The sequence below is a fragment of the Cricetulus griseus genome, chromosome 3 (assembly GCF_003668045.3).
Source record: "Cricetulus griseus strain 17A/GY chromosome 3, alternate assembly CriGri-PICRH-1.0, whole genome shotgun sequence".
NCBI classification, from domain to species: domain Eukaryota; kingdom Metazoa; phylum Chordata; class Mammalia; order Rodentia; family Cricetidae; genus Cricetulus; species Cricetulus griseus.
Genome location: NC_048596.1, coordinates 41,584,656 through 41,596,247, shown reverse-complemented (window position 1 = coordinate 41,596,247; position 11,592 = coordinate 41,584,656). Strand labels below are relative to the sequence as shown.

At 37.1% G+C, this 11,592-nt stretch overlaps 1 long non-coding RNA gene across 1 annotated transcript; it reads right to left on the bottom strand.

Annotated features, from left to right (window-relative positions):
• Window positions 1-863: 863 nt before the first annotated feature.
• On the bottom strand, window positions 864-10,995 carry LOC113834754. Its single transcript, XR_003483560.2, has 3 exons — window positions 10,838-10,995; window positions 4,341-4,680; window positions 864-1,796 (listed from the first exon to the last, which is right to left on the bottom strand). It is a non-coding gene; the product is annotated as an uncharacterized LOC113834754 (long non-coding RNA).
• Between the last annotated feature and the right edge of the window lie 597 nt (window positions 10,996-11,592).

Below are 11,592 nucleotides of genomic sequence, written 5' to 3'. Positions count from 1 at the left end.
ATCAAACCAGATAAGGTCACTGCATGAATGGCTCGTGTTCACTAGTAAAGCATAAGGCGCCTAGGCTCATGATAGGCTGACCGTTAAAACCATTAGCTGGCTGTTTTTCTGTGTTTTTTTTTTTTTTTTTTTTTTTTTTTGCTTTTAAAGATGCTTGCTGTGGGGCAATAAATGAGTTCCTGCTTGACTAGACTCCCTGCTGCATCTGATTGTCTCTGAGATCCTAGGAGGCTGCCCCTCAGACCCAAGTCAGCCTCCTGTGGTTGGGCTAAGACCCTGCACAACTAAGAGGAAGCAGCAAAAGATACACAGTTTAATCAAATCATATACAAAAAATCCAATGGAAATCTACTGTTCAAGTTGCAACCATCAGTTGTGGTTCTTAATTAGGTGTTTACTCCACACATGAAGCTCCCATAGTTAAATGTCTAGTATCTTCCCTACTGCTGGTGACTTTATATCATAGTGTCTACAATAGTAACCCGCGTTGGAAATACTTGATCCTCCAACTGTTACCAACTGCACAAACTTTCACACATGAGTTGTTTCACATTTCTGATCCATTCTCTTCACAGTGGCCAATATAGACCAATGGCTTTATAAGATATTTTGAGAACAACAATCTTGAATCTGAAATGAAGTATGGAGGGAGCAATCCTATATCCAGAGCCAACTCTCCATGGAGCTCAAATAACACATGACAATTTCCAATGTACATGATAGGGAGGAATTTTAGTGAATTCACACTACTATGAGTGCAAAAGTATTTTATGACACCAAACTATGATCACTGTTGTTCTTAGTCTTTATTAATTATCTCTTAGTGAGTCCTTTTATTAGTTAATTTTGTTATTTGACAACTTTGAACATGTATATAATACATTTTGTTACTCTATAGTCTGTCTTATCTCTCTCCCACCCCTGCTTACCTTTCCTCATCACTTCCTTTTCCACAGTCTTGACTTTTGGTTATGTTTTATGACTTACTTAGTTTAACCAGGGCAATTGTTGTGACCATTGAATTGGATGTATTATTAAGAGTACTCTTATGTAATTGATTTATTTTTAATCTAAAAATATTTTATACAAAATAATATGGTCATATTTTCTCCTCCCATAGTTCCTCCCAAATCTTCCCTACTTCCTTCCTCATCTAACCTCTTGTTCTCTCCCACAAAAAGAGAAACATTTAAAAAGAAAAATATGTAAAAGTGAAAAAGAGACACAAACTGTTTAAAACAACATCAACAGAATAATACAAAAATACATGCCAAACAAAACAAAACATAAAGTGCACACCTACCCAACAAATATTCTCTATGGAGACCATTTTGTATTGTCTAACTGCTGCAGGCCATTTTTCTACTCCAAAGTGTCATTAATATAATAAATACAGTGACACTTTGTTAGAAAAAAAAAACCTATTTTTTCCATTTCTTAGCAGGTATTAATACCAAATAGCTTCATGATTAGGGATGGGACTCTGATTCCACATCTCCTTTTCTGTACTGGGAGTTTGTTTGGGTTTAATTTGTAGTGTAGTTTGTCATGCTACAGTTACATGACATATGAAAGGATAGGATGTAATAAATCATGATGACTCTGTACCTCAAATTATTTATCATGTCTCATCCAGTCTCAGAGATGTTCCCATATCAAGGCGTCAGCTTATACATCAAATGCCTTGCAGTTTTTCTAGGCTTATTTATTTATATCTGTATCCAAGATTTTCAGGGTGTCTCTTCCAAGCAAATCTGGTCTCTATTAATTTTGAAGGATCCACAGTCTTTTACTTCCTGTGGAAACAAAAGTACAACTTCTTTACCAAAGCAATTCATTTTCTGAATTACATTTTAAAGTCAAGACACTCCTTAAGTATCTAGGCTAGTTTATTCCAGCAATTCCTTTTACAATCTCAAGACTGTCAACAGCTTTTGTTCACCAATCAGCATTCAATGAAAATTCAAAGTCTACAAAGCACTATACAGGATCCAGACTTCCTGTGTATTTCCTATCTTTATGTGGCTCTTTTATATTATTGTATTCTTTGTTTAATTTTTTTTTAAATATTTGCTTTTCTCATGACTGTCTATACCCATTTTCCTTTCTTTCTTAAGCACTTACACACACTGCAACCTGTTTGAAGGTTTTCTCAGCCTGGGCCTGTTTTACTGTGCACCTTTAGTGAGTCAAACCTTAAACTGCTAAGAGGCAGCTAGGCCCTCTGCCTTGCAACTCTAGCTATGGCTCCGTCTCCTCCGTGGGTCCATTACAGGTGAGCCTTAAGCCTATAGGCCTGGCCAAGAGCTGCATTTAACTGGGAGCTGTGCTTAACCAACAGCTGCATTTAACTGCAATAGCTCTAGGAAGTTGGTGCCCAAGCTGTGGGAGGTATTGCATGCTAGGTGCTCAAGTGCTCCACTTCATAGCAGCACCTCTTAAAGGATCCATGTCCTTTTTCTCTTTCCTTCCATCTTTCTTTATCTCATTTGTCCTTTCTTTCCTTTCTTTCTTTCTTTCTTTCTTTCTTTCTTTCTTTCTTTCTTTCTCTCTTCAGCTTTTTCACGTCCTATGTGAAAATTTGGGTCTCATGTTGGGTGCCATTTGTAGTTGAAATTTTCTTTGGGATGCCAAATAACTCCCAAATAAAGGCATTATGAATGCCTGGTCTTAGCTTTTGCTTGTCTCACTAGCTCTTTTAACTTAATTTAACCCATTTCTATTCATCTATGTTTTTCTTGGGACTTTTTGCCTTTCTTTCATTCTATATGTCTGTATTTCCTACTTTCTTGTTTCCTCCATGTCTTCCTGGCTGGCCTCTGGTATCTCCCAGGCATTTCTTTTATTTTTTCTTTCTTTCTTTCTTTCTTTCTTTCTTTTCTTTTCTTTTCTTTTCTTTTCTTTTTCTTTCTTTTTTTTTTGCTTTCTTCGTTTGAGCTTAAATTCCTCCTCTTGCTTACTCTTCCTTCCAGGAATGCCACAGACCACCCCAGCTGAATATGGGAGTCCCTGGGATGAGAGTCCTCAATGAATAGGTAGGTAAGGATTCGGTTATGACAAACAGAAACAAACACAGAGGCAGTTTGAATCTGAGTGTATTTTGCAATTCTCAAATAAGGTTTTAAACAGAGATATTTTCTCAGGGAATGTTTTTCTTAAGCAAGCCCAAACATATGATATTATTGTTACTTGACACAGTCACATGAAAACATAGACTCATCCAGGGTTAATCAAAACACAAAAATTTCCTTGATTAATCAAAACATAGGACCATCCTTGATTAACATAGGATCATCCAAGGCTAACCACATATTTCTTAAATCAAATTAATATAATTTTATGATGAGTTATTGTTTAACATACATTACATAATTCTTGTGAGTTTTTGAAGTATTGAACTATTTTAAGTCTTATTATAACCTTTTATTACCAGACATTTAAACCCACTTTCAATGACAGGTGTACAGCCATATGAAATTTTATTGTTGGGAAAGTTTTTAGTATTTGTACTTATGTGAATGACGTGAATGATTTGGAAAAGGGCTGGTTTTTCCTGAGTTGAGGCCATGGCTAGTGACCCCATATTAACAGAAGATACGTAATCTGTGAGGTTGAGATATCTTTTATTAGATTAACACCAACCAAACGCAACCCAGAGTGTGCCAGGGGCAGCAAGGCAAGGGAGGCCAAAGAGAGAGGGCCCATGTGCCTTGTCTGTCCCTTTAAACCCTATCCCACATCATCCTGACATTACCTTGACCATACCCTGATGGGCATGGTCAGGGACACCTGTAGCCAGCTTCTAGAAGACATGGCTTACATTTTCCCCTACAACCCCATCTTAGGATATGGTTTCTTATCTATTTTTTTTTTGAAAACGTCAGCATAGGCTTTTAGGAACATTTCGTTAATGTGTAAAAAGAAATGGAAGAATAAGCAGAAATTTCCAGGAGAATCACAGCCCAATATTTTTCTCTGGCTGAGAGTTCCACACCGTTTCCAGGAGACCTCCTTCTTTTGAAGTTATTGCCTTAGTCTGTGGGACTTGTCACAGAGAATCTACTGGATTTGGTGTGGCAGAGGAAGTTCTGCCTATTCCTCCTACCTCACTATTGGCCATTCAGCTTTTTATTAGACAGTCAGGTAATTAAGGCAGGCAATGTAAAACAACAACACATCATTACATAGTTAAACAAATGCAACACAGATTTACATAATTAAACAGACATTCCACAACATAAACAAACACAATATATCTTTCCATATTTATACAAACATTCTACAACATAAACAAATAAAGCACATCTTTACATACTTAAATGAATGCAACACTTACTTACACAGGTATGCAAATGCACCACATCTTCAAAGATTTGAGCAAATATTCTCCAACAGTGTCTTCTAGGCCAGTTGGAAGAATAAACTTCATTGGCTCAGGTACAGGCCACACCAATTGGAAGAACGGGTGTTTGATCTGTCTTCAAGCCAGGTGATCTATTCCCCAGTTCCTAATCCCCAGCAGACATCCAATAGCCCCACTCCCATCTCAGGACATATACCACTGCTGAGCCCTGCCCCCAACTCTGGCAGAATTCCACTGCTTGGTTGTAGTGCAAACCAATTGGAGAAGCAGATTTCTTCAGTTTAATTATAGTCCTCACCATTTGAAAGAAGAGATACCTACCAGAAAAATAAGAAAAACAGGTCACACCAGTCAGAAGAAGAGATACCCACTGCTGTGCCAAAAGCCAAGCTACCCACCAGAAGTCCAGCTCGCAACTATATGCCAGGGAGAGACTGAAGAGGTTGGACATATGGTAGAGAGTAGAGTTAACCCAGCTACATGACAGAATATAGATGAATAAAAGCAGGATAATTTAAGTTATAAGAGCTACTGGCACAAGCCTAAACTTATGGCTAAGCTTTGTAATTAATAAGAAGTCTCTGTATCATTACTTGCAGGATGGTGGTTCTGCAAAGTCTAATGAGAATGCTTACTACACTAAAAGATACCACCAGACCCCAGCTACTCTACAACAGCAAGAAATGAATATTCCAAGGCACCTGAAACACAAGAAAATGACTTTTAAAACACTTCTTAAAGATTATAGAAGTCCTTAAAGAATAAATGAAAAACTCCCCTAAAGAATTGAGGATAAAACAACCAAAAAATTGGAGGAAATCAATAAAACCCTTGCAGAATGCTAAGAAAACCAAGAACAAACAAACAGGTGAAAGAAAATATTCGAGACCTGAAAAGCAAAGTAGGAAAATAAAGAAAACAAAAGTAAGGGAATTCTAGAAATGGAAAATCTGGGTAATTGAACAGAAACTAAAGGTGCAATCATTAGCAATACAAATCAAGAAATGGAAGATAGAATCAGGCACTTGAAAACATGTTAGAAGGAAAGATTCATTGGTCCAAGAAAATGTTGAATCTGTGAAAATCTCAACACAAAACATCCAGGAATTCTGGTACAATATGGAAAGATCAAATAATAATAGGAACAGAACAAGGAGAAGAATCCTAGCAAAAATCACAGAGAATATATTTAACAAAATCATAGAAAAAATTTCCTACTTTAAAGAAGGATATGCCCACAAAGATACAAGAAGCTTAGGGAACATTAAATAAATTTAATCAGAAAAGAAAATCCTTATATTACATAATAATAAAAAAACTAAACATACAAAGGAAAGAAAGAATATTAACATTGCAAGGAAAAAAATCCAAGTAACATAAATTCAGACTTATTAGAATCACACATAACTTCTCATCAGAGACTGTAATAGCCAGAGGGGCCAGGATTCATGTCTTGTGGAATCTAAGAGACCACAGATGCCAATCCAGACTATATACAAAGCAAAACTTTCAATCACCATATATGGAGAAAACAAGATGTTTCATGACAAAAACATATTTAAATACTATTATTCACAAATCTGCCCCTACAAAAGACACTAGAGCAAAAGCTCTAAACCAAGGAAGTTGGCTACACCCAGGAAAACACAAGCAATAAATAATCTCACACAGGCAAAACCCAAACACACACACACACACACACACACACACACACACACACACACACACCCATCACCACCATCAAAACAAAAAAGAAAGAGGAATTAACAATCCCTGGTCAAGAAAAAAATTCCTTACATCCTTAACCAACAGGGAAATGTAAATCAAAACAATTCTGAGACACCATCTTACTCCAGTCAGAATGGCTAAAATCAAAAACACCAATGATAACTTATGCTGGAGAGGATGTGGAGAAAAGGGAACACTCCTCCACTGCTGGTGGGAGTGCAAACTTGTACAGCCACTTTGGAAATCAGTATGGTGATTTAGTAGGAAAATGGGAATGAGTCTACCACAAGATCCAGCAATTCCACTCTTCAGCATATATCCAAAAGAAGCACATTCAACAACAAGAACATCTGTTCAACTATGTTCATAGCAGCAATATTTGTAATAGCCAGAAACTGGAAGCAGCCTAGATGCCCCTCAACTGAAGAATAGATAGAGAAATTGTGGTGCATTCAATCAATGGAGTACTACTCAGTGGGAAAAAAAAACAAACAATGGAATCTTGAAATTCACAGGCAAATGGATGGAACTACAAGAAACCACACTGAGCGAGTTAAAGCTGGCACAAAAAGACAAACATGGCATGCACTCACTCATTTATGGATTTTACAATAGAAAAAGGATTACTAGCCTACAATCCATACAACCAGAGAAATTAGGCAATGGGGAGGAATCTAAGAGAGAAATACATGGTCCCCCAGAGACGGGGAAAGGGACTAGATCTGCTGAGCAAATTGGGAGAACTGGGGTAGGGGAGAGCGAGCTAGGAGAATGAGAAGGGAAGAGGGGAGAGGAGGACATAAGGGAGCAAGAAGGTTGTGTAGGGGGAAGACTAGAGGAGAGCAAAATAAGAGCTACCATCAGAGAGGGAGCCAGTATAGGTTTAAAGAGAAATCAGGCACTAGCTAAATGTACAGATATCTACAAGAATGACACCAACTTATCATATAAGCATCAGGCTACCTTAAATGCCCTCTCCTGATAATGAGAATGATGACTAACTTATATGCCATTCTAGAGCATTCATCCAGCAGCAGATGGAAGTAGAAGCAGACACCCACAGCTAAGACTGAACTGAACTGGAATCTAGGTGCAGAGAAGGAAGAGTGATAAGCCAAGGGGTCAAGACCAGGCTGGTGAAACTCTCAGAAAGAACTGACCTGAACAAGGGGGATCTCTTGACCCCCAGCCTGATCACTGGGAAACCACCATGGAACTGATAGAGACCCCGTGAATGTGGGTGTCATTGAGGAGGCCTCAGATATCTATGGGACCTCTTGTAGTAGATCAGTTCTTATCTCTAGCATATTAATGAACTTTGGGAGCCCATTTCACAAAGAGGGATACTCCCTTAGCCTACACACAAGGGGGAGGGCCTAGGCCCTATCCCAAACGATATGACAGACTCTGAAGAACCCCCCCCATGGAAGGCCTCACTCTTTCTGGGGACAGAAATGGTATGGGATAGGTAGGGTGTTAGCAGGGGAGGAGGGGAGGGAAAGGGAACTGAGATTGACATGTAAAACAATCTTGTTTATAATTTACATAAAAAATTGAGAAAAAACAACAACAAAAAAACCAATCTCTGGTCATTAATATCTCTATCACTGGACTCAAAGACACAGGCTAACAGAATGGATACGAAAACAGAATCCATCTTCCTGCTGCATAGAAGAAAGACATCTTAGCATCACAGATAGGCATTACCTTAGAGTAAAGGGGTAGAAAATATTTTGCAAGCAAATGGATTGAAGAAGCAAGCTGGTGTAGCTATCCTAACACTTAACAAAATAGACGTCAAAAATTTATTAAAAAATAGATGGAGAAGGATATTTCATACATATCAAAGGAAAAATCTACCAAGATAATGTCTCAGTTCTGAATATCTATACCTCTAAATGTAAGGGCACCCACATTTTAAAAGGTAACATTACTACAGCTTAAATCACACATCAAATCCCACACAGTAATAGTGGGAGACCCCAACACCCTATGCTCGGTAATGGACAGGTTGTTCTGACAAAACAACAATGAACAGAGCATTAATAGAACTAACAGAATTTTTGACTTAAGTAGACCTAGAAGATATCTACAGAATGTTTTACTGTAACACAAAAGAATATACCTTCTTCTCCTCAGCACCACAAGGAACCTTCTCCAAAACTGACTCTGTCATAAGGTAAGTCTCAATAGACAGGAAAAAACTGTATCTTACCAGATCACTATGGACTAATGCTAAATTTCAACAACAATAGAAGCTAAAGAAAGCCTACAAACTCATGAAAACTGAACAACTCTCAACTGAATTACCACTGGGTCAAGAATGAAATTTAAAAAAAAAAATGAAGACTTCCTAGTATTCAATGGAATTGAATTACAAAATACCCAAAATTTTGGGACACAATGAAAGTGGTGCTAAGAGAAAAGTTCATAGCACTAAGTGCCTGCATAAAGAATTTGGAGAAATCTCATACTAGTTACTTAATAGCACACTGCAGAAGATTAGACAGCAGGAAGTAATCAATAAAATAGAAACAAAAAGAATAATGCAAAAAAATCAATGAAACAAAGAGATGGTTCTTTGAATCAATGAGATAGACAAATCCTTATCCAAACCAACTAAAAGACACAGAGAGAATTTTCAGATGAACAAAATAAGAAACATAAGGGTGGATGTAACAACAGACACTGAGGAAATCCAGAGAATCTTCAGATATTATTTAAAAAACCTGTACTCCACTGAATTGGAAAAATCTAAAAGATACAAATTTCTTGATGGATGCCACTTAGCAAAACCAAATTAAGATCAGATAAAATAATTAAGTAGATCTAGAACCCCTAAGGTGACAGAACCAGTTTTTAAGTCTCTCAACTAAAAGAGCCCAGGGTCAGATGGTTCCAGTGCAGAATTCTAGCAGATTTTCAAAGAAGAGCTAATACCAATACTCTTCAAATTCTTCTACAAAATAAAAACAGAAAGAGCACTGAAAATTTCTTTTTATGAGGCCACAGTCACTCTGCTACTCAAACCATACAAAGATTCAATAAAGAAACAGAATTACAGATCAGTTTCCCTCATGATAAAAATGCAAATATACTCAATAAAATACTTGCAAACTGAATCCAAGAACATATAAATAAGATCACCTACTGTGATGAAGTAGGCTTCATCCAAGAAATGCAGGGATTGTTCAACATACAAAAATCTGTTAATGTAATCCACCTTATAAACAAACTGAAAGAAAAAAATGACAACGATCTCATTAGATGCTGAAAAAGGCTTTGATAAAATACAACACTGCTTCATGTTAAAAGTCTTGTGGAGATCAGGTATACAAGCAATATACGAGCTGACAGCCAACATCAAATTACATGGAGAGAAACTAAAAGTGATTTCACTAAACTTAGGCACAAGACAAGGTTTTTGACTCTCTTTCTTGTCTATTCAATATAGTACTTGAAGTACTAGCTAGAACAATAAGACTGCTGAAGGATTTCAAATGGATACATTGGAAAGTAAGAAATCAAAGTATCTCTGCAGATGATATAATACTATATATAAACAGCCCCCAATTTATATCAGGGAACTCCTATAGCTGATGAGCACCTTTAATGTGAAGTGGCTAGATAAAGATTAACAACAACAAAAAAATCAGTAGCCCTCTTATACACTAATGATAAACTGACTGAGAAAGAAATCAGGGGAAAAATGTCCATCACAGTAGCCACAAGTAATATAAAGTATCTTGGGATAACTCTAACCAAGCAAGTCTTTGAAGAAAGAAAATGGAGAAGATATCAGAAGATGGAAAGATCTCCCATGCTGATGGATTGGTAGAATGGGATTAACATTGTAAAAATGGCCACCTTACCAAAAGCAATCTACAGACTCAAAGCAATCCCCACTAAGTTTCTAACACAATTCTTTATAAACATTGAAAGAACAATACTCAATATCATAAGGGAAAAAACCCAGGATAGCAAAAAAAATCCTGTATAATAAAAGACCTTCTTGAGACATCATCATGCCTGATTTTAAGCTGTACTATAGAGCGATAGTAATAAAAATATCATGTGATTGCCATAAAAAGACAGATTGATCAATGGAATTGAATCAAAAACCCAGATGCAAGTCCACACACCTATGTAAACCTGATTCTTGACAAAGAAGCTAAAATTACCCAATGGAAATCAAAAAAAAAAAAGTATCTTCAACAAATTGTGCTGGTCTAACTGGAATGTAGAATGCAAATGGATTCATTTCTATCCCCCTGCACAAAACTCAAGTCTGAATAGATCAAAGAACTCAACATAAACCCAGTTACACTGAATATGATAGAAGACAAAGAAAGAATAGCCATGAACATATTGACATAGGAGACAACTTCCTGAATAGAACACTGGTAGCACAGACTCTAGATCAACAATTAATAAACGGCTCAGATGATATTGTAAAGCTTCTGTAAGATAAAGGACACTATCAACAGGAGAAAATGACAGCCTATAGAATGGGAAGGGATACTTACAAACCCCACATCTGACAAAGTGATACCATGCAAAACATATAAAAAACACAAGAAGCTAGACATAAAAAGTAAATAATCCAATTAATAAATGGGGTACAGATCTACCCAGAGAATTCTCAACAGTAGAATCTCATACAGCCATTAAACATTTAAATAGATACTCAGCATTATTAGTCATCAGGAAAATGCAAATCAAAACAACTCTGAGATTTCAACTTACACTTGTCAGAATGGCTAAAATCAAAAACACAAGTGACCGCTTGGGCTGGGAAGGATGTTAGTGTAGTAAAAGTCTTGAATGGATTGTATCCAGTCTATGTTAGATGGAGTCTCTTGATAGAAGATCTCGATTGAAATCCTCAACTTGATTGAAGACAGTACCCGAACCTCTGGCCAGAGTGTCAGTTGAAATGGAGCAAGTTGGATCCAATGCAGTCGAGGAGGTGTGGCCCATTTTCTTTCCGGGGGTGTCCAGGGATTGCTGACAGGCAGGTCTTCATTGGCTGTGTGGGACTCAAATATAAACAGCAGAGAAATGTTTGCTTGTGTATGTACACATGCTGGGGAATAAAACCATGAGAGCATAACAATTATGAGAGGGTGTCCACCTTGAGAGAAAGATCCAAGAAAATACAAAGACAGTCCCCAAATCCTTCTTGTATTCTGTATTACATCAATTGGCTTCTTGATACAATACAGAAACTCTAAAGTTTAGTTAAATAATGTGCTTGGATTTTAGAGGAGGAAAGCCAAATCCACCTTTAAATCCAGCATTGGTTTAATTGAATAGGGACTAGGAAATAAACAGAAATAGAGTTCTCTGAGAGGCAGCTGTAAAGTTTACCATATGGCGTGTTCCTTTTGTTTGATGGTTATAGCTACCTTTTCTTCTTAAGCATCTACCCATGCAGTGTCCTTTGCCTTCTGGAGATGAGTTTTCCTGTGAAGATAAAAGCAAAACACATCCCTCTCCTT